The sequence below is a fragment of the Leopardus geoffroyi genome, chromosome D3 (genome assembly GCF_018350155.1).
Source record: "Leopardus geoffroyi isolate Oge1 chromosome D3, O.geoffroyi_Oge1_pat1.0, whole genome shotgun sequence".
In the NCBI taxonomy this organism is placed as follows: Eukaryota; Metazoa; Chordata; class Mammalia; order Carnivora; family Felidae; genus Leopardus; species Leopardus geoffroyi.
The window spans coordinates 89,326,936-89,350,396 of NC_059339.1; the positions used below are offsets into that span (position 1 = coordinate 89,326,936).

The 23,461-nt window shown below is 46.1% G+C and overlaps 1 long non-coding RNA gene across 1 annotated transcript in view; it reads right to left on the minus strand.

Moving 5' to 3' along the window:
* Positions 1-540: 540 nt before the first annotated feature.
* Positions 541-23,461, minus strand: part of LOC123587722 — a 32,911-nt gene continuing 9,990 nt past the window's right edge. Inside the window, exons 3-5 of the long non-coding RNA XR_006707477.1 lie at positions 13,663-13,843; positions 12,573-12,629; positions 541-9,874 (exon numbers count right to left, since the gene is read on the minus strand). This is a non-coding gene — a long non-coding RNA (uncharacterized LOC123587722). The remainder of the gene's footprint in view (positions 9,875-12,572; positions 12,630-13,662; positions 13,844-23,461) is intronic.

A 23,461-nucleotide genomic window follows, 5' to 3' on the forward strand; every position in this document is an offset into this window, starting at 1 on the left:
TTAAATTTGAGACACATACAGAAAAAAAGACACTATAAATAAATTGAAAAGAAACCCACAGATTGTGAGATGATATTTGCAATGCGAATAAACCACCAAGTATTTTTATAGAGCATTCATAAACAGCCCCTTCAAGCCAATAAGGGACAAACAACCCAAGAGCAAAACAGGCACAAATATGAACAAGGAACCTAGAAGGGAAGAAACTTGAATGACCAATAAGCATATGGGGAGGAGAAAGACACAAGTGTAATAATGTGGGAAATGCAAGATGAAAATGAGATACATAAGACACCTGTCAGATATGTAAAATTTTTAAATATGATAACTAGAAATGTTGATTAGGATGTGGGAAATGGAATTATACTTTATAAAATGATACCAACAGTTTTGGCCACTTGATAGATCCAGCAACATTGCAGTTGCCCTTAACCTCTGGTCCAATGGTTCTACTTCTATGGGTCTTATCTAGAGGAACTCTCACCCATGCGCATGAGAGACCCCTCCCTCCAAAATAAACACAACTTAACTATACCTCAGTAGGGGGATGGATAAATAAACCATTTATTCATTCAGTGGAACACTACACAACAGTTAGGTACTAAACCTATAAGGGTCAACATGGATTAATCCTAAAGACATTCTGGGATCAGAAAAGAAAAGTCAAGTTGCAAAGCAATATGTACAATATGATGTCATTTGTGTGAAAATTTTGCACTCAGGTTTACACGAAATCTACATGGGTATATAAATATGTGATAAATATAGCAATGTGGAAGTAGGCTTAAAACCAATCAACTTAAAAATAGTAGCCACTTTTGGAGGAAAGCAAGCTAATGAGATCTGGTCACCCATTCAATAAGTGCGTATTAAGGATTTACTATGTGCCAGACACATAGGTATGAGGGATGCTGTGAAGAACAAGACAAATTTACGAAGTTTATATTCCGAGTCCAGGGATGTGAGAGAGACAAACCAATGAATATGTAATGATCTCAGTTGTTTATAAACACAATGGGAAAAATGGAGCAGAAGGAGAGAATGCAGTGTACTGATGCAGGGAATCTGTGTGGGAATATCTCCCAGAGGACATGCCCTTGAGTGGGGATCTGAGGGAAGGAAGGGAAGGAGCCAGTGAAGATCTGGGGAACAAGCTCTCCAGAAAGAAGAGCCCAGAGGAGGAATGAGCTTGACGTGCTCAAGGAGCAGCAGACAGGCCAGAGCTGGAGGGAGGCAAGAGGCCAGACAGACCAATAGCCCAGATGGTGTTGGCCCCTGGTAGCCACCATGACAAATGTGGATCATTTCTGAATACGATATGAGGAGTGTCTCAGTCCGTTCAGGCTACTATAATAGAATACCACAGACTCGGCGTCTTATAAACAACAGACATTTATTTCTCACAGTTCTGGAGGCCGGAAGTCCAAGATCAAGGTGCCAGCAGATTCAGTGTCTGGTGAGAACCCACTTTCCAGATGGCCATCTTCTCGATGTGTCCTCACCTGGGGGGAGGAGCTAGGGAGCTCCATGGGTTCTCTCATTAGGGCCCTAATCCCATTCGTGAAGGCTCTGCTCTCGTGCCTTCGAGCTTGGGCTCGAAGCCTGGCCTCGAGCCTGGCCTCACGCCTGGGCTCTGCCCAGGCCTTTCCCAAAGGCCCCTCCTCCTACTACCTCGCTCTGGGGATTAGGTTTTAACAGGAAATTTAGGGACACAAATGTTCAGTCCACAGCTGGCAGTGACTGGATATAATTTGCTCTTTAGGAATCACTGGGTTGTGGTGTGACATACTGACTTAGAAGATGGGGGGCAACAGGGGGGCCATCTGGAAGATGATCACCAAAGCCTGGGAGGGAGATGATGATACAGTGAGATTGTGGATTTGGGAGAAATCTTGGATCAATTGATGCACTGCAGGGGTGTGGCATGAAGGAAAGACGGGAGTCAGGGAAAGATCCTTCATGCTAAGCAAGTGGGGGAATGTGAACACTTTTACTGACAGGGAGGGGTCTAAGGCATGAACATATTTGGTGGGAAATCAGAAGTTTTGTTTTATGAAGTTGATCTGGGGTGGATGGTATACTCTCAACCTAACCTGAAACATCTCATTTCTTAATTTAAAAGTTGTAGGGCAAATACTGCAGAATATTCACATGTGTTAAAAATCTCAGCACTGGGTACATGGGCATCAATAACCCAGAGTATGTTCAAAATGTTTCATTTGTAACAAAAGGAACAGTCGGGCTCACAGTGGAGCAGTGCTTTCTGGGTAGGGCCAGCTGATTTATCTGCACTACAGAAAGGTGCATGAACCATAATGCTGTTTCCATCCAAAAACTAAGAAGAGGAGAAGGAAGTGGGAAGAGCAGAGAGGAGAGGAAGTAGAGGATGTGGCTGCTTTATCTGGTTCAGTTAGAAGTTAAAAGGAAAGCGCGTGAAAGCTGGCAGGCAAGGCTTCATCACGGAGTCTCCATCAGCCCAGGGCCTGAAATCACACCACCCAGCCCCACGCTCGTGATCCCTGAAGACCCATCTGTAAAACCACATTTCATACTCACAGAAGGCTGCGTAACGCACGTGGTGTTTCATGTGCCTCACATGCCTGAGTTTCCAGCTCAGTCCTTAGGCAAGATGCCTGACCCTCTGCGTGGCTCTGTCTTCTCATCTGGAGACAGACCCGAGGGGCTACCATGAGCATGTGTGTGGCCAAAGTCCCTCACAGAGGAAGCAGTCAGAGGATGTTGGCTGTAGGAACTGTTACCATGGGTGCTGCTGCACTCACTGTGTCCCTCCTGAATCCAACGTCAGATCAACAAAATAGGACAACTATGAGATGATCGGACCTAAGCATGCCACAGAGGACCCTTGAGAAAACAGGTCATGTGGGATCACATCATGACCTTTTTTACACAGAGTCCTGAACTTGATTCTTGCTCTGTCTCTGTCTACTCTGTGACCTTGAACGATCACTAAAATATTCCCAGTACCAGCTGCTCAATCCAAACATGAAGATAGGATCTGCCATATCTCTTCTCGGGGCTTTGGGGACCAGGAGGTAAGGGATATTAAAGCATTTAAAGAGCAAGCCAGAAAGCATGACTGCCTACCCGATCAGAGTGTGCGTTTTTGCAAAGGAACGTGGACAGGTGTGCCCAGAAGTGCCCCGAGCACATTGACAGCCAGGTCCAATTCCTGCCTTTCCCACACAAAGCCCAACATGGCTTCGAAATGCCCTGAACTTCTCCTCTCTCCACATGCAGGATTTTATTCTCTCTCTGCGATAAAAACAGGCAATTCCCCATATCAGTGCCAATGTGACAAGGAACCTGCAGTCATCTGCATGATATGCCGTGAGCCAAACCTTCATAAATATGAGATTTGGGGTAAATTATTAAATATTTCCAAAGTCTGTTTTTTTAATCCATAAAGGGGGAAAAGTGAAGCTTCATGTATAGAACAGTTGGAAGCAGTAAATGTAATCATTTGGGTGGAATGTCTCATGTTGTGTTTAACACGTAGCAAGTTCACAAAAAATGTGTCCTCCTGTCTCCTGAAAGTCCACAATGCTATAGTCTCTCAACATATCCTGTAATGAGGGATTACTCTTTTCTTTAGGTCAAGGAACACACCTCTGAGAATGCCTTCTTAAAACCAAAATGAAATACCAACACAGACCTACCAGAATTGCCGAAACTGAAGAGAATGGTAACGCCAAGTACTGACAAGGACACAAAGCAATTGTAACGTTGGTAAGGGTAAATGGAATGGAACTGTGGAGAGATGATGCTCGAGAGATGTAGAAGCCAATCAACCTCGCCGTCTTAGCTTTCAACCTGTTCATCACATTACTATCTAGCACTTTCAGTGGCCGGGAGCCAAACCTGAAGGGAATGAGGTTTGATGCTTTTGCAGGATGGGAAACATGTTCCTTTAGATTGAGCAAGAAAGGTTCAGATGAGTGAAGGGTAGAAAACCTTCAAGGTATTCTGGGTACCAAAGACAAGATCCAGCAGGTGGGAGAAATATGAAGACAGGCACAGGCATCAAAAGGGAGGGGTTGAAAGTCAAGCAGGAAGGTATCCCACACGAACCTGACAGCCCAAGATGATCTATGAAGCATCCCTCAATCATGAGGATAAGAAAATCACGAAGTACACATTCTTATGTTAAAAGCATTTTTTGTGCACAACATAGAAAATAAATGGCAACCTGAGGAGTTTAACTTCCATATGCACAGTGCCTTACAGCTTAAAAAGTGAACGTGTTGTGTACATGAATTTCTGAATGCTCTGAATAGTGGTTATTATTTCAGTTTTATAGATGAGGACTGGAGCCTCCATGGCCTCGGTTACCCAGGATCAGGGAGCTAGTGAGTGGCAGAAATAAACTTAAGAAGCCCTCCCATTCTAAGCCAGAGTTTCTTTCTTCTGTGCCAGTGGTTCTCAACCAGAGGATGACATTGCATAGCAGGGGCCACTGGCAATGTCTGAAGACATCTGTGATTGTCAACTCAGAGGGGGTAGTGAGTGATGCTATCGTCATCTGGTGGGTAGAGACCAGGGATGCTGTTAAACACTGACGGTGTATAACAACAGCCTCTATGACAAAGAATTACCCATCCCAAATATCAATAAAGCCAGGTTTGAGAAACCTGGCTTTATACCACATCTAGCTTCCCAAGTATATATTGCAAAACTAGTATTTTAAACAGCTTTTTCTCCAATTTAAAGATGAAATAACAGAAGCATAACAAAAATATATGAATTTTGCCTCTTCTTTCCTTTATTATTGGTTTTACCACCACTCAGGACAAATGCTAATCTCTGTTTTCTTTTACTTTCAAGTCACAGCTAGTAGCTGCAGTGTGGTTGGACACACTACCATGAACTGTGAGTCTGTCCATTGATCAAGATAACATTAGGTCATTCCGTGGAAACAAAACAAATAAACCAAAACTAAAGAGGAAAACAAAGATGAATTTCTCATTAACATTACATGTCCAAAAAGTGTGGGTGGGATCACTGCTCCACAAATACTCAGGGACACAGGACACCAGTGGCTTCACCATCTGGGAACTACGCCATCTCTAGCACACGGACCCCTCAACTGCATGACAGGAGAGAGCTTGAAGGCTGCATGCCAGTAATTAAAGACTTCACTGCCCACCATCTAGAACGAAGCACATACCAAGAGAGTATGGGGAGGCTGGAAGTAAATGTAGGAGGTGCTCTGAATAAAAGGTGCCCCTCTCTTCCATGGAGGATACCCTGCACTCACTCTGTAGAAAGGGATGGGCTTAATTGAGAGCCAAGAGTGACACAACGAAAGCAAGTTCTCTCTGGGCAGGGGTGAGATAACTCGGTTCTCGGAGACATAGAATGAACTGTTGTCCCTTGTATGTTTATGGCTTGGCCATATGACCATTTAGCAACGCCTTGCACTTCACAAAAGTTGAGTCAATAGTTATGCAGTCAATTCAATGTCATTGCACGTCCTATCTGTACAAGGTAGTATATGCTTCATAGGATTGTACAAGGAATATGGGGTTTCCAGAAAGTACACGAAGGAACCGGAAGTTTGCAACTGCACACAAGTGTGATGATGTGGTTTTAGAATATGTGAATAATTGCAGCGGGTAATTTAATAGGAGGTGGGCATTTCTAGAAGGACTTTAAGCACAGGAATGTTAGAAGAGGACAAGGACTGCAAACAGACTTCTCAAATGCAATTCAAATGATGTAACGGCTGCCCAGAGCCTTGTGTTAAGCAGGACTCTGAGGCTGTGAGACCAGCACGTACCTGGAATGAAAGTCCAGGTTAGGAGCATTGTGCTCCAGGCTGCCAGGTCTGTCCAAGACTTCTGACACCAGCCACCGGTACTCAGATGTCCATGGACACCCTCCCTTCAGATCACCTAGCTACAAATTCACGGATGCCCATGGACTCTCTCAGATTTGAAAATTTGCTAGAATGACTCACAGAACTCAGGAAAAACACCATGCTACAATCACAGGGGCTTTCTATAGCAAAGGGATAACAATCAGTGCCTGCCAAAGGAAGAGACACTACTATAGACTGAATGTCTGTGTCTCCCAAATTCGTATAACACTTAACCCCTAGTGAGACGATATTAGGAGGAGGGCTTTGGGGAGGTGATAAGATCATGAGGGTGGCACTCTCATGAATGGGATTAGTGCTTTTATAAAGAGGCCCCAGAGAGTTCCCTCACCCTTTCCACCATGTAAGGACATGTGGAACATCCATGGTCCAGAAGCTCTCCCTACATACCATATCTGCCAGAGTCATGATCTTGGATTTCCCAGCCTCCAGAACTGTGAGAAATGAATTTATGTTGTTACGAGCCACCCAGTTTGTGGTAGTTTTGTCACAGCAGCCCAAATGGACTAAGACACATAGGGTGGAATCAGGGAATAGGAAGGTTCCATGCCCTCCGGGACACCTTCTCAGTGTCTATCTACGGAAATATGCAGACAGAGCATTAACACCTCGGGTGTCCATAGTCTGTGTTGGGGTTTCATTACACAGGCATGACTGATTGAACCATGTCCCATGTGGCTGTCCAAAGTGCCACCCCTCACATCACATGGTTGATCTTTCTGGTTTGGCCAGCTCCTCACCCTGAGTCATCTTAGCATGAGCTATCAGATCTGGTCAAGCAGCCCACCACAAATCACGAAGAGGTGCCAATCCCTGGGATAATTCCACGGATTTAGAGGTTACCTCCCAGGAGCCAGGGACAAAGGCCAGACATCCCTTTGGGTAAAGCCAATTCTTCACTCAGCAGTAGGAAATACGAAGAATGTTAGTAATGATTTTATTATTAATGACTTCACACATAATTTCATAAATATTTCATTGTCAGGGATTCTGTTTATTAAGAGCAAATAATGGGCCAGGTCCTGTGCTAAATATTTTATACAATTATTTCATTCACTCTTCCTAAAAACTTTTGAGATGGGTAATATTTGCAGATGAGGACTCTTCGTTTTATGAGGTAACTTACCCATGTATTGTTAGAGGAGAAGCTGTTGAAGACACAGGCCTAACTCCAGAACACATGCCCTTAACCACTCTGCTGTGCTGCTGTGACCAATGAGCACTGTCCACCTCGGGCAGAGGAGCGGCACAAAGGGTGCACAGCTACTGTTACTAGGGCAGGTTTCTAGAAGGCAAGAAGTGGATGTGTGAAGCTCAGCTCCTGGGTCCACACCAGCTCCTCTACAGGTCATGTTTACCATCAACTCTGCACAGTCTCTCCCCAACCCCACAGCATCTCAGGGGACAGCACAAGCCCTGTACCCACCAGCCAGCAGACTTTGGACCTGACCACAGCTGAGAACAATGGCTCTGCATCCCTGAACTGTGTCGTACATGGAAGTCACTTGGGGGCCCCTTTGTCCTCCACGCACATGGTCTGTTTATGTGTCTCTGAAACCCTAGTCAGTAGGCTGGAGTCTGATTTTCGGACTCATTCCCACGTCCTCATCTTGTGAGTTCCATTTATTCTTTTCCCTTAATTCAAGGAATGCCCTGACCGGACCCACTGTAACAAGGGACTTCCACACTTCAGGAAGATTTTCCTCTACCCCAGAAGCATTGCTCTGACCCTACTGCCAGGCTCAGCCACCACACTGCTCACTGCCTCCCACTAAACCGAATCTCCTCTGATGCCACTTGGACTTGATTTCTGTCCCTCCCCATGGCTACAGTCTGCAGCCCTGTTGGCTGTGCACTCCTGACTGGCTTTCTCCTGCAGCTTCCCCTTCCCTTACTTGGTCTCTGCCCCATATCTGCAGCCCTAGCCTTCAGCTTGCTCTTAGTCTCTGACCATGCCAGCATTTTTACCCCTTTGGGACAGGAGGTGGGCAAGAAGAAATTAAAAGATGGAAATGTTTCAAAATTAGCTCCCAGTTTGTGCAAGATGCTGGAAAATCACTCCAACTATAATTTGATTGATGCTGGCCAAAGAACAAAAAGGTTTCCTTAGACCTTCTAACATGCCTGAGGTCTCCTAGGTCTTTGGGAGATTATGCACATCAGCTGGGCCCTCACCCTGTACAACTCCTCCTTCCTCACCTACTTACCTACCTTTGAACATGTGAGAGCCTACTAGGAGAGCAGGCTTTCCAAAGACACACTCAGAACTGAAGGTTTAATTCAGCAAAGAGATAAAAGATCGTATCACAGAACATGGGAAAGAAAAAGAATGTTACTATTCTGGCATTTTGCTCTAATGAAATAATCTCCATCTGTACAGGGAGGCGTGTTGGAGCAGGAAAGCCAAGGGTGGGCTCTATAAGGCCAAGGATTTCTTCTGTGTTCCCACACTTGTTCCAGATGGCTACCCATGTAGTCAGGGAAGAGTTTGAGAAACGAGCTCAGGCCACATTTGCCATCAGCTTTGGCCCTCAGAATTTTCTAGAGGTTGTCATTAAACACTCAAAGCATTCTGCCTAAAGGTTGAAGAACTTCTAAGAATCCCTCCTCGTTCAAGTAGCTATGTCAAATCTCCTAAAAGCAGCAAATTTGGCAACACTGGGAAGCAGCTTCAGGTTAATTTTTTACTTTGGACAGATGCATCAAAAATTAATCCAGAATGGCACTTATCTGTTGTTCCTTGGACACTAGTGGTCAAATGTGCCTAAGTTGGGGTTGGGACCCCACCAAAGGGAAGAGGTCCCGATGACCACCAGCCACAGTGATCCTTGAAAGAAAGCTATTTGTAGTCCAAAGTCAAAAGCCTATCTTTCCCATCCTATTTTCAAATTATGAGAAGCATTTTGAAAGTTGTACTTTCCTCAAACCCAGGCACAGCCACTTAGCAAATTGTGTTTTTGCTGCATCCTGTCCATGGGCTTCCACATTCCTCAGGATTCCTGATTATGCAAAACTCTGACTCAGTCATTCTTTCTCAGGATGTTGTCAGAGTTTCTTGGAAACAGTCATTTCCTGACTAACTAATGTAAGAATAAAACTTGGCGAAGGTAAAACATGGCAGGGAAGCCACTGGAAATGTGTCTGCAATAAATTCACAGCCCTGTTCCGATCTGGGCAAGACCTATTCCAGTGAGGTTCTCAGCATTTTCTGTATCCAAGATAATGTATATAATGAGATTGCTTTACCTTTGTAGCTATTGGAAGAGTGACAAATGTCATGATAGGGGTCTGGTCTGCAATGTCCCCTTGGGTTAGAGGAAAGATTTCCATGAATGCCACATTTAGTAGAAAGCTGCAAAGAACAGTAAAGGGAGCTTTGGATTCAAAACTAGGGTTCTGAGCACGAGAATTAGGCCTCTGAACTAGAGGGGGACGGTGGCCTGGCAAAGACAGTGGGGAAGGGCGAGACAGAAGACACAGCCCCACTTGTGGACGGCAGTTCCTCGTTAGGAAGGCATGGGTCTGAGTCTGTCTCACACACACACCCCTTGCACACCTCACACACCTGCTTTGCACACAGCTCTGGGGAACTCGTCCCAGGCTCCCAGTCGGGGCAGGGGATGCCATATACCTGACGGTGCCAGGCTCCTTTGTAGGACCAGGAAAACTAACTCAGTGAACAGCTGGGGGGAACCAGAAGGAAGAGCTGGGCCATTCAAAACTTGCCCCTTTATTCACAGTAGATCCTGGGGAGAAGCAATTGCCTGCATGTCAGCCTCAGAGATTGGCGGGTTGGAAGTCAGACAAGAGCTGGAACAGTCATGGTGCCAGATGTGTAGTTCAAGCCCTTCCAGGGACAAGCTGGAGGCACAGCGTTTTTCCCTGGAGTGAGCCGGAGAAGGAGGAGCCATGTGGAGTATTGACATCATCGGGGGTATCTGAGGTCCTTCTTCTTGCGGGAAGATTTCTCTCCAATGGCTGAGGCAGCAGCAATGGTAAGAAGAGGACACACTAAATGGGCACACAGCATGGCCACAAAGGAAGAGCACTACCATGGTAGTGGGAAAGCCTCCGGGACCGAAGCAGAACTCACCTCCTGGGACACACGTGCTGGGAGAAGAGGGGACAGGAGGGTCCAGGAATCCCACTGAATGACTGCCACTGTCCTTGCAAGGTACTTCATTTCCCCATCACAGGCCTTACCTTGGGGGTAGCGGTCATCAAGGACACAGAGAGTAAAACTAGGATCCGACAGACTCCACACAGGAGCTTTCTTTTGGTAGGACTCATGGTACCTCTTTTGTTTCTTTTTCCATGGGAGGAAAGGGATACATTTAAAAACTGCGATTTTGGGGTGCCTGGGTGGCTCAGTTAGGCGTCTGACTTTGGTTCAGGTCATGATCTCATGGTTCGTGGGTTCAAGCCCCACTTTGGGCTCTGTGCCAACAGTTCAGAGCCTGGATCATTCTTCAGATTCTGTGTCTTCCCCTCTCTCTCTGCCCCTGCTCTGTTGGCACTCTGTCTCTATCCCTCTCTCCCTCTCTCTAAAATATAAATTTAAAAAAAAAACATTTTAAAATATTTAAAAACTGCTATTTTAATTTATTATTTCATTCCCAATTGACACTTTTCTTCATAAGCATCTATGGTGGATTGAATTCTGCCTCCAAAAATGATATGTCCAAGTTCAAACCCAGGGAACCTGTGAATGTGATTTTGTTTGAAAAAGGATCTTCATAGATATGATCAAGTTACAATGCAGTCCTAGTAGGTGAGGGTGGGCCCCAATGCAATGACTGTTTCCTCCTTCAGGGAGCAGCTCAGCACAGAGACACAGAGAGAGAAGGCCATGTGAAGACAGAGACAGATTGGGTGGAGGGTCTACGAGACAGAGAAGGCCAAGGGTGGCCAGCAACCCCAGAAGCTAAGAGACACCTGAAACAGGTTCTCCAGAAGGAAGCAAACCAGCTGGCACTTTAATTTCCGTCCGCAGCCCCCAGAGCTGTGAGAGAATACATTTCTGTTGTCTTAAGCCACTCAGTTTGTGATCATTTGTCACGGCAGCCCCAGCAAACTAATAAACAGCTTTTAAATTTTTCTCAAAACTCATAAATTAAGTCAATCAGGTGAATTTAGTGCACACACTTGTTACCCACCATTTTATCAATTATTTTACTTCTGTCCTCTGTAATTCCTGTCTCTGACCCAGCTGTCACTATAGCCTTGGACATGGTGCTTCTGGGGACAAGGGCAGCTGAGCCCCAGAGCAGCAAGGACGAGGACAGATGAGGCAGGAGGAGGAACAGGGATGGTTTCATGCAGACCTTCTGCATGCTGCTCCCAGCAATGGTGTCCTTTCCTGCCCTTCCCTTCTCTTTCTCTTCTCTTCTATTCTTTTGTCCTCTTTTCTCTTCTCTTCTTTCTCCCTCCCTGTCTCCTTGTCTCTCTCTCTCTGTCTCTCTGTTTCTCTATCTCTCCCTCCCTTATCTCTCTCTCTCCCCCCTTTCTGTGTCTGTCTCTATCTCTCTGCCCCCCTCTGTCCCTCTGTCTCTGTCTGTCTCTCCTGGCACCATGCTGCAGGGGCATGAACATAGTAGGATCAACCCCAGCCCCAAAGCAGCTTATCCTAAGCAATACTTTTGTCTGCCAGACTGGAAGTGGAGCATTAAAAAAGAGTCATTCTGGGGTTCCTGGGTGACTCAGTCAGTTAAGAGTCTGACTCTTGGTTTCAGCTCAGGTCATAATCTCACGGTTCCATGAGTTCAAGCCCCATGTTGGGCTCTGTATTGACAGAGTGGAGCCTGCTTGGGATTCTCTCTCTCTCTCTCTCTCTCTCTCTCTCTGCCCCTCCCTTTCTCATGCTGTCTCTGTCTCTTTCAAAATAAATAAATAAACTTAAAAAAGAATAAAAGTCATTCTGTCTTTGTTTCCAAAACAGAAGAGAAAGCAGCTACAGTAAAGTCCTTTTATCAACATGAAATAGATGCCAATTGCTTTTTTATTTAAAAACATTTATTTATTTTTGAGAGACAGAGAGAGACAGAGTGCAAGTGGGAGAGGGACAGAGAGAGAGGAAGGCACAGAATCCGAAGCAGGCTCCAGGCTCTGAGCTGTCAGCACAAAGCCTGGCACAGGGCTTGAACCCATGAACTGTGAGATCATGACCCGAGCCAAAGTCTGAAGCTCAACCAACTGAGCCATCCAGGTGCCCCATGCTGTCTTTTTCTTAAGATACCTTCTTTTTAAAAGAAGGCAGGTTAGGAAATATTCAGATCAGTAATAGGAGAAGCATGGATCAATAAAGAAGTTCTTGAAGGCAGTGGTAAGCGTGGCTGCTGTGGCACTGTGGGCCACCGGTGCCTATCAAGTGTTTACTTGGAGTACTTTACTGGGCACAGGGCCCAGAGGGAGGAGAGATTCCAAACAGATCAGGAAATAGTTGACGCTTACAAGAAAGTCATCACTAATAGAGAAGGAATATTTCCATCAAATTAAGCTTTTCTGAACTTGAGATGTCCTTGGGGACACAATAGACAAATGAAAAAGGTAACACGTGAGAACACTCACAGGAGAAAACCAAAAATAAGTGCAAATCAATACGTACGAACCCTTGCTGATTTGGGTTAACTGAAAGGCCAATATTAATTAGTGAAAGGTCTGAAATATAGAACCTTACCTAAAAATATCTGTTCATTACTTGAAAGTTCCCTTGGAAGCACACACCAGCCTGCACCTGCCAATAACAGAGATTGGAAACCAGTCTACAGAGTGATTCGCAGGACCTAGAAGTTTCGCCGAATCTGGGTTCTAGAACAGTCAAGCAGTGCATGGACAGAGTGTGGTGTATCCACAGCAAGAACTGGAGCTGTAGAATTCCACCAGCAGGGCTCGGGGACCACACACACCTCACAGAGCGAACCAACACCAGAAGGCAGTCGAGAGTCCCGGCCGGGAGGCCGACGTTGGATTCCAATCCAGTCTCTCCAGGTGTGTCAATAAACATGGGCAAGTTACCTAACGACTCTCTGCCTCCACATCCTCCTCAGCAAATGGGCATAACAGGAGCACTTGATCCCACGGACGGTTGGGAGGCACACAGAGTGCTGAGTAAAGTGAGTCACTTCTGCCATCACATCTGCTACCACCACCGCCTGTCAGGTCTTTGTAGCGGAGGCTGGACAAAGAGATCCAGTCGGAGCAGTGGCTCCCATGGGCCTACTGTCCATAGCCCCCCTTGACCCAACTGCAATCCTAAAGGCTCTGCCACAGAACTGGACTTTCCCCCGCCTCCGGGACACCCTTCCATTCTCCTGGCAGGGTAAGCGTGATTATCCCACCTGGGGCAAAGCTGGTCCACTGAGCAGCACCTGCCCCCAAGTGGCTGGCCCCCACACAAGCCACCATGTCACTTTGCTGATGACAAGTTGGGCAGCAATGGTGGTGTTATCTAAATCTGCCATGGCGTGGGAGACATGCCGACAGCTTGTACTTGGCCTTCACGCCCAACACCTTAATCAACTCTCTTCACGGCCCGGCCTAAGGCACTGGGGCTAAGGACAGAGGCTGGCTGACACCCACAGAGCAGTCACCTTTGTGGCCGGTGCCATTACTTAGCATTCCACAAGGTGCTCATGTATGTTCCCACTGCCATGAGACCACTGACGCCCTCTTCCTAAATTTACGTGCATCCCGTCATCTTCCTTTGGGTCCCTGGGCAATAGCCAAGCCATCTGACACAGGCCAGAAGTCTGCAAACATACCAGTACCTGGAACGTGTCCACTCCATCCAAAGTGGCTGATCGAGCTCCCATGCTGCCCCTGAGTGAGGCCGCAGTGTGGCTGAACTCCATTCTCTTCTAGCACCGTGATATGGAGCCCACTGTCCAGGAACCAGGCCCGGGTCTTTCTTCTCCTGTTAGTGGTCACAGCAAACCTCCAAGGCCACAGCTGTAAGCCGAGGTGTTAGTGTGACACAGGTGCACAGGTGCACAGGCCTGTTCATGTAGCTGATAGGACCTCTAGACCTGCTCGAGAGTGATCTCCAAAGAGACAGTTTCAGTGTAAGATTTGATGCTACACCTGCCTGGCCCACTGGCTGGGTGAGTCGGATAAGACCCAGCTCCCCAAAGACACCTCCAGCCATGCCTTCGGGCCAGCAACGCAGTGCCTTTCAAGTGGGGAGTAGTTCCTTGCTGCAGAAGGTATGTTCTTGCTCCGGATCCCAAGGGGTCTATACTGACTCTTGTATGTGGGGGTTACTACACCTCTAATGAGCACCGTTGTCCACCACGGATACTTCTCTACCCATCCGACTTGCTGAGTCATACACTCTGATCAACAGAGCTGTTTGCTCTGCAGCTAGACCTGCTGCAAAGCTCAATTTTGCTCTGGGAATCTTTCAAAACTGAAAGCGTTTGAGTCACCTGATAAATGGGTTGAACTACACTCTGCTTCCAAACGCCAGAGAGTCTTACCCAGCAATATGCCTCCTTCTTACGAGTAGGGAAGGTGAATGCAATCACTTGCCATTTATCTGAAAGAGGATAAGACAGCGTGCTCCAAACAACTGGCACCTGAAACCTCATCGAGGTGGCTGGGCCACTGCCTCTGCATGGAACCCATCTCCCACCGCAGGGCATTAGTGTCTCCTCGTGGTAGTCCAGGATTCATTTTCTTTTTTAAGCTTATTTATTTATTTTGAGAGAGAGAGAGAAGGCAAGTGGGGAGGGGCAGAGAGGATGAAAAGAGAGAGAGAGAATCCCAAGCAGACTCTGCACCATCAGTGCAGAGCCTGATGCAGGACTCGAGCTCATGAACCATGAGATCATGCCCTGGGCCAAAGTCAGACGCTTAACCAACCGAGCCACCCAGGTGCGCCAATGGTATTCCAGGATTCTTAAAGGCACTGGTGTTTGTCCCTCTCACCAGGGTTCCCGTAGTGCTTTATTAAAGGGTGCGTCCTCTGAGCCTCTCCAAGGAACATAATTCTGGTGACAGGTTTTCTGCTCTCACGTAATAAATATATCCCCACATCTCTTCCACCTTGAGCTTTCCTTCTGATCCCTTCTCGATACCATGCCAAGGCATTTGGGGATCTCTAGCTCATTTCTGTAGGGCATTATGTGTCTCAGCTTCAAGGGTGCACTCCAGCAGCACCATGGGACCTGCCCTCACGTCCCTGGAAGGATGCTGAATCACAAGCAAGAAAGCTCTCATGACCATAATTCTCTCTTAGCTGAAACTTATTCCAAATCACTGCTGGTGCAGCGTGAATCACTGGGACACATCTACACACCCAGGGCTCTCACACCCCGGGCTCTCACACCCCGGTTACTCAGTCCCCCCAGGGCATGGTCCGTTTCTAGAACACCATCCCCCAAACTACCATCCCCCCATCTTTTCCTGAAAGCAGAGCCAGAGACATACCCCAGTACAGGTACTGTCTGGTGCCACGTGATCTCAGAAACAGAAGTGGGGGCTGAGAAGAACGAAACAGGGAAAGAAAACTAACACACAGGTATGTTTTTCAGCTGTTCACCATTGTGGACATGAGCTCGATTCTGCTGGGCCCCCCTGAGGAATGATGTATAAAGTGCCTCAGTGTATAAAGAACTGTTCAGAAAAGAGGAAGGTTTATCCATCAGAGCTCCTTTGTCAATGGTGACCCAATAGGTGTGAACCCTTTATCCTGTTGGGCTTGCACCTGAGTCCAGGTGTGAACCCCTCACACTGCCAGCTTTACACCTGAGCCCCACACTTCAGCCTCAGAGAAGCTCTGGAACAGAAAGAGGAGGTCACGAAACCATGGGAAATTTCGTGAGGTCACATCGTGCGAAGTGGTTCCCAGCAATACGAATGGAGTAGAAGATAAACAGAGAGGATGTGAGACACAAGCTGTGTCTGATCTAGAAGTATAGAGGCTTAGAAATAAGAAAGCCACAAAGAAAAAAAGTGAGTAATCGATTCTCAGTACCAGTTCTGGCACTCCAGTTCTCATAGCGGAAGGCATCTATTTGTGGACTGGGATGCAGCAGCAGATGACCCTCACGTGCCATGAATACTTGAGTCATGTGACAGGCTCTCCTTGCTCTCAGTTCCATGCTCACCACGCTCACTGTCCGAATATAATCTGGCCTCCACATGACTCAGCTTCAGCAGGAGAATGCGCTAGAGAGAATGTGATTTTCTTGTCCTTACGGCAATTACAGTCTTCATTATAAATTAATTAGGGCAATAGGATTTGATACATCAGGCTCTTGTGTACTATGAGACTGAGTCAGCAGTCCCAGGGCCAATAACCACACATAAGATTGACTTTGGAGACTGAAATGCTTTTGCTGTGAGCAGGGAGAGAAAAATTTTCAGGGGTCCAAGTTACCTTGGTTCAAGTGAGCCTGGAGGAGAGGGGCCAGTACAATTATTAGTCAGCATTATTTGACTTTATGTGTATCAACAGACTGTCAAATCTTAGGAAAACCTCAAATTATAACATCCATATATAGCAACTCAGTTTGTCATTAGCTAAAAGGCTCCTTTTGCACTCTGGAGGTAAGGTCCAAGGGGAGGTAATTTACAGTATAAAATTGAATCGCTGGGTTCTACTCCTGAAGCCAAGAATACACTAGATGTTAACTAACTTGAATTTAAATTTTTAAAAAAGGAAGAAGATTGGGAGTTTAAAAAAAAAAGACTCGAGGTAAGAAGTGTGTGTGTGTGTGTGTGTGTGTGTGTGTGTGTGACACTTAATGTAAGCTCCACTCTCTTGACAAATTCAGTGCACTCTCCAGCCCTGTTAACCCTGGGTGGTATCGTACAACGGACCTGTAGAGCTCATTCACCTTGTGTGACGGAAACTCTGTACCCACTGGATGGCAGTTCCCTCGTCTCCTGTCCCCTCGCCCCTAGTAACCACCAGCCTCCCCTCTGTTTCTGGGAGTTCGACTATTTTAGACACCTCACGTAAGTGGAACTGGGCAGTACCTGTCCTTCTGCGACTGGCTTACGTCACTCGGCATAATGTCCTCAAGATTCAGCCACGTTGTTGCAGGTGGCAGGATTCCCTTGTTTAATGCTGAGTAATATCCCATTGTATGCATGTACCCCATTCTCTCTATCTACTCCTCTGTCCACGGATATTCAGGCTGTTTCCACGTCTTAGCGATAGCGAACATTGCTGCAATGGACAGGCGAGCGCTAGTATCTCTTTGCAATCCTGATTTCAATTCTTTTGAATACCTGCATGTGGGGCTCTGAACAGTAGGGCAGTGCTAGCATAATTCTTTGAGAACCTCCACATTGTTTTCCTTAGTGACTTCACTATTTTTCAACACTAGCTTACACTGCTTAAACCCAACAGTGTACAAGGGTTTAAACAGTACATTCTAACACTTGTTCTCTTTTATTGTTTTTTTTTTAAAAATTTTTTTTTAACGTTTATTTATTTTTGAGACAGAGAGAGACAGAGCATGAACGGGGGAGGGGCAGAGAGAGAGACACAGAACTGGAAGCAGGCTCCAGGCTCCGAGCCATCAGCCCAGAGCCTGACGCGGGGCTCGAACTCACGGAGTGTGAGATCGTGACCTGAGCCGAAGTTGGACGCTTAACCGACTGAGCCACCCAGGCGCCCCTCTTTTATTGTTTTTTAACGTAGCCATCCTCATTTGTGTGAGACCATCTCTCGTTGTGATGTTGATTTGCATTTCCTCACAATTCTGACGATTCCTGCTGATATGGGACCATCCTTTCATACACATGCCGGCCACTTGTGTGTCTTCTTTGAAGAAATGTCTATTCAAGTCCCTTGCCCATTTTTAAATCAGGTTATTTGGGGGTTCTTTCTACTATTGAATTGTTGGATATTCACCTATTATCAGATACATACGGCTTGTAAAAAAAAAAAAAAATCTCCCTTTCTTTTGATCGCTTTTTACTCTGCTCTTCCCTTTTCCAAGTAGCAACTTTTTAGTTTGATGTAGCCCCACTGGCCTATTTAAACCTAGTTTTGCTTTTGTTGCCTGTCGTTTTGGTGATAGATTAAAGAACCTTAATCATTGCCTAGACCAATGTCGTAAAGCTTTGCTCCTATGTTTACCTTAGGAGTTTTATAGATTCAGGTCTTACATTTAAATATTTAATCCATAGTGAGTTGAGTTTTGTGAACAGTGTACGAAAAGGGGGAGAAGAATTTCATTCTTTTGCATAGGGACATCCAGTTTTCCCAACACCATTTGTCAAAGACTGATGAGAATTCTTGATGGCTAATTAGCTGGCCTCTCCTGGTCTTCAAGAGAGTCTTTTAATTAGTGTTTTTACCACCTGAGAATATGCAAAAAGAAAAAAAAAAAGAAAAAAAGCCAGGAAGTGCTCAGAACTTACTATATGCAAAACACTACACATAAAAGAAGGGAAACTCAAGAGCAAAGGGGAAGAAAAACAAAACACAAACCACACCCTATTAAGTGGAAAAGTGAGTATAAGCAGCATAATATTGGGGTGTCGGACGTTCCACTTTTATGTTCAGAGTCCCAGGCCCACAGTGCCTCTGCCTTCAGAGTATGATTTGCAATTCATATAAAAGCCATGGTAGCTTCAGACCCCACCCACCACCCTCCCTTGTTTTCAAGTTTCCTCCTGTTTCCACTACAAAAGAGTAGCCACCTTGGGCGTGGGGGGAATCTTACTTCCCAAGCTCTGATAAGAGGATTGAGGTTCTTTGGTAAATACAGATGTTCTGTCACTATTCCAGAAAAGGTTCCATTTGCCAGGAAAATAACCATGCCCCTTTGCCATCTACAAGCATCCTACACTTCTGAGTGTTTTGGCATAAAGGGCTATTTAAGCAAGCACTTCTATTGCTTTTAGAATGCGAAGCAATAAACAACAGCTGTGATTATTTAAATGCTGAAGCGGGCTGAATCCATTTAATTCATCACAAAAGACATTCACTGCAAATGAGCTGCAGAGGCAAAGAGATGCCTGTTATTATACCAAATCGGGCAACCTGAGAACGTTGCTCTTAACTTCGATAGTGGTTTCAAAACACAAATGCACCCGCCCTTCTCGTTTGCTCTAATAATTTAGTGTACATTTTTCAGGAATATATTTAATGCAGTCACCAACATCAACTGGGTAGGAATGTGTGCAAATCACAAGAATTTCAACAAGGTAGAGGGCTTCTTCCTCTATAATTCAAAATGAAGAGTAGAGATGAGCCTTCTTGGGGATGTTCTTGACGCAGAGAGAAAAGGGAATCCTCACTGTCAAGGTATTCTTAGAGAAGAATTCTCAGACAGAGTGTGTTTGGGTAGTAGCTGTAGAGGTAGGATTGCCAGATAAATTTCAAGGGGAAAATCATGCTATGTGTTGTTTATCTGAAATTCAAATTTAACTGGGTGTTCTGTAATTTTCGATACGATACCCAACTTAGAGGTCACTGGGTCTAACAGAATGACTCTCCCAATGAAAAGTAACATCTACTGAAAGAGTTGGCACAGAGTTTAGGTATTTCAGCCAGTTCTAAAAGTAACACGTATCACAAAACAATAAGAGGGGAAATATCCCATATCCAGGGTAAAGGAAGTGCATCCTGTGGAACAGTAAATGAAGGGACCCGGTGGAATCACCTAATGTCCTCGTGTCTCTCTTAGCAGGAGGATCTTCTAGTCAGGGGAAGAGGGTCACCCCTGATGGAGGCAGCAAGGAAGGTGTTTACCTCTGATTCCCGGTCTCCATACTCGAACTCCATAAAACACAACCTAATTGCAAAAAGTTAGACTCAGACATTCTGCCCACGTGCCGCTATGGCAGACAAGCAGAGAAATGGTGGAAGAGAACTTAAGGTCACTCATCATCAGCTGAGAAAGAGAAAGGAAGCTGAGTCCAACAAGGACATTAGATCACCCCCCATGACATTTCAAGAAAAGAACAGGACCGACAGAGCGGATGAGAAAATGCCCTCCGCTGAGGCAAAATGAGAAGCTTACAGAAGAATGTGCAGAGAACATCAAGGCCCCTCTTCCTCTGGTCTCCTGAGAAACGGGAACTTGAGGATTGTGATTGGTCTCTTGATTCCCTCACAGCTTTACAAGGAAGCCCCGGGAATCTCCATCTGAAGGTTACAACTCTAGAGCTGCAGGGATAAGGAGACAAACCGACGTGACGTTAGGAGAAGTCAGGTGAGGAAAAGCAGTGGCCCCCACCCAAGCCCTCGCTCCCTCTGTGATCAGGAACACAGTAGAGCTATTTGGAGACAGGCAGCCAGCGAAGCCAGTGAAAGCCAGTGAAGGCTGATGTTTCGGTTTGTTTTATTCAACCAACTTCTACTTCAGGAAATTGCTAAACAAACATTTGAAATAGTCAGCCGCCTCACCATAAAATCCCAGAGTTGTTAAGGAATCCTGCAGTTACTGAACTCCAACGAGTCCCGCCCTGACACTCTACAAGCAATACAGTCTCCCTCTGGCACATTCTCCACAGCTCATTTAATCCGAATATTGTCAAACATCGAGGACACCGTGGAGATTGGCCTGGCCCAGCCCCCCTGCGGCCCTGTACCCCTTCCTCACCCCCTGGGAGAGCCGGGTGCCAGCCAGTGTAGGTTGGCTAAAACAGCTAGTCTTAATAGAGTCACAGCAGGGTGGGGGGAAAGTGAAAATACATTACCTAAAGATAGGTAGCTTGGCTTTATTTATTTAATGAAGGAAAAACAAAGAAATGTGCCTCCAAGAGAAAGTATGCTGAATGGCCGATCCTATGCATCTCACGTGGAAAGATACAGTCAAGGTTGTAGCGGACTCGTTAGCCTTGACGTGTAATTCGTTAAAAGGACCAGTCCTTGACAAGGCTGGGATCTTTGGTTCTGTCCACTCCACAAAAAGGCATCACTGTAGCCCCGGCCGTTAAGTGACACGCGGTCCCCACTCCCCCACAGATCTGGTGAACAGCCCTCTCGGGAAGGGCAGGGTCCGTACCACAGCAACCAGAAGCTAGCCCGCGGCAGCCTGGGCCGGTCAAGGCAACGGACCAGCCGACCTGGCCCACCGGAGCGCCACCAGCTCGAACCTGCTCGCTGCAAATTGCTCACATGGCCAGCAGCACCTCTGACAGGCACCGCATCCAAGCTGCAGGTCTGAAAAAAATGAGGGCAGCGGTAATTCGAAAAAAAGCTTGCAGCAATTGCTGTAGAGTTAGAACGCTGTGTGGGTTCCACCCCCTCCCTTCTTTCTTAATGCGGTCATTATGGAGCTAATGGTCTAATTAGAACATTCGTGTCGCCCAGCGCTGTGCCCTCCTGGCATTAAGAGCTCCGGGTTTGCAAAGCCATAACTTTCCAGAGTCTAACTCAGCGTTAAATGTAAAGAAGGAAGAGCACAAACTTGAGGCGTAAAGTCGGAAGGCGGCTCAGAGCATCACATGCATTTCAGTGACAATCCCCGTAACCTTGGAAGAGTCAGCAAATCCCCGCGTCCCTCACACCATATTGCAGCAGGGCCTTGAGTCAATAAGCAATGAAGTTAGCGATGCGTCCTCCCAGGGAGGTGGCGGTCGAGGCATCCATCATGTCGCTCTCTCAGCCTGTTCCAAGAAGCGAGCCTCAGAGAGCTGGAAAGCTACTTCCCGGGCCCATTAGGCTTCTGTCCTGTGGCGACCTAGCAGCTGTCACCCTGCATGGAGGCCAAGTGGGGGCAGAGGGAAAGGCCGGTGCACAAGCCCGAACCTGGAGGCGAAGCAGGGCCTCGGCCCCAGAGCACAGAGAGCCAAGGCCTCCCCCTGTTCCTCAGTGTTAGCCGGCTCAGAGTCCACCCTGAGGCCCCAGCCAGGTCCAGGGACGCAGGGGTCACCAACACCCCCGAACCACCCGACGATGCCCCAGACGCTGATGCTTCATTTAGGGAGTGAACCCACTTTGTTTCACATAATGTACTTTGCAGGATATACACAGAAGACGAACAATATAGAGAAACAACATGCCCCCCCTTCCCCTTGGCTCCCTTTCCTGATGATAACAGCTGTCACTTTCTTGCTCATTTTTCCAGATTTTTCTATGCCATCTAAGCATCCACACAAACCTGTAGCTACATAATTAATGGCTCCTTACTTTTTAAATTTTTTTTAACACTAATTTATTGTTGAGAGACAGCAGAGATATAGCACGAGTGGGGGAGGTGCAGAGAGAGAGGGAGACACAGAATCCAAAGCAGCCTCCCGCTCCACGCTGTGAGCACAGAGCCCGATGCAGGGCTTGAACCCGCAAACCGTGAGATCATGACCTGGGCCACAGTCGGATGCTTAACTGACTGAGCCACCCAGGTGTCCCTATGGTTCCTTACTTTTTATACAAGTGGTAACATGTCACAAATGCCATTCTGCATTTTTTTTCACTTAATTGTTCCTGGATGTTGTTTGAAGAGATGTCAATATATGGGTGACATTTCAGTAAGTCAGTGTAATTAATCTGTCTGAATAACTACACTGCATTCCCTTGTATGGACATACCCTCATTCATTCAATCAATCCCTTAGTGGTAGATGTTTAGGTTGTTTCCAGACTTTTGTTCTTAAGAACAAGGCTGCAATAAAAAAATCTTCACACGTGCCTTTGACTTTTGGTGCAAGCATGCATCGGTTGTATCCCAAGCCCTGGAATGGCTGGGTCAAAGGATATGTGCCCTTTAAATGCCACTGTATGTTCCACGTTGCTCTCCAGAGAGGTCATAACTATTCACATCTACCCATAATAGCGGTTGAGCTCACTAGAGAAGGAGCGCCTCTCCTCTAGCTAATAAAAGAGTCTGCATCACTAAAATGTAAAATCAAAGTTCACAAACATATTCTAATACCAATAGCAATTGGCTAAATACCTGAATCAAAGCTTAGATTGGATAAGCTCTAAGCAGAACTAGTCCCAAACAAAATGAAACATTTTTGTAGGTAAGAGTGGGGCATGAGAGCAGGGCACATGGAGAGTGGTCCATGGTTTAATCTCAGGGTGTGTTTGTTCTACGTGGCCCCAAAGAGCCCGTGTGTTGTCTTTCAATAAAGATGTTTGTTAAATGGGAGAACAATGCTATGCATTGAATATGTATTGAGCCTCACATATGCCCAAGCTGTTCATCGCTTCCATTACCAGGGAGGTAATATCTTGCCTGAGAAGGCTTAAAGCCAAACAGGATAGAGACCTCACGGGGAAGGCTGCATTCATACATACAAATGAAGACAACAGAGGATTATTCTTTCATTTTCTTTCCCCTGTTTTTTGCCTTCAGAAAAGTAGGAACTGCTGTAAATAAAAAATCAATAAAATGAGGTAAAACAAATGAAATAAAATAAGATGCATGCCTAAATTTGAATCAAAAGTCTATTTTCTCTTAATGTGCTTAACTAGAAACGTAATTAATTTTGTGCTGGATAGATAAGAAGCTGTCAAGCTGATATTTTATTCCAGAGATCTCTACCACCGTTGTCAAAAAAGGCAAACAGTCATCGCTTTATCCACAGACCCATCAAGAGTCTCATTATTTATTTCTTCCATCATTTCAAACGCTGAATGCAAATACTTTCTCCAGCG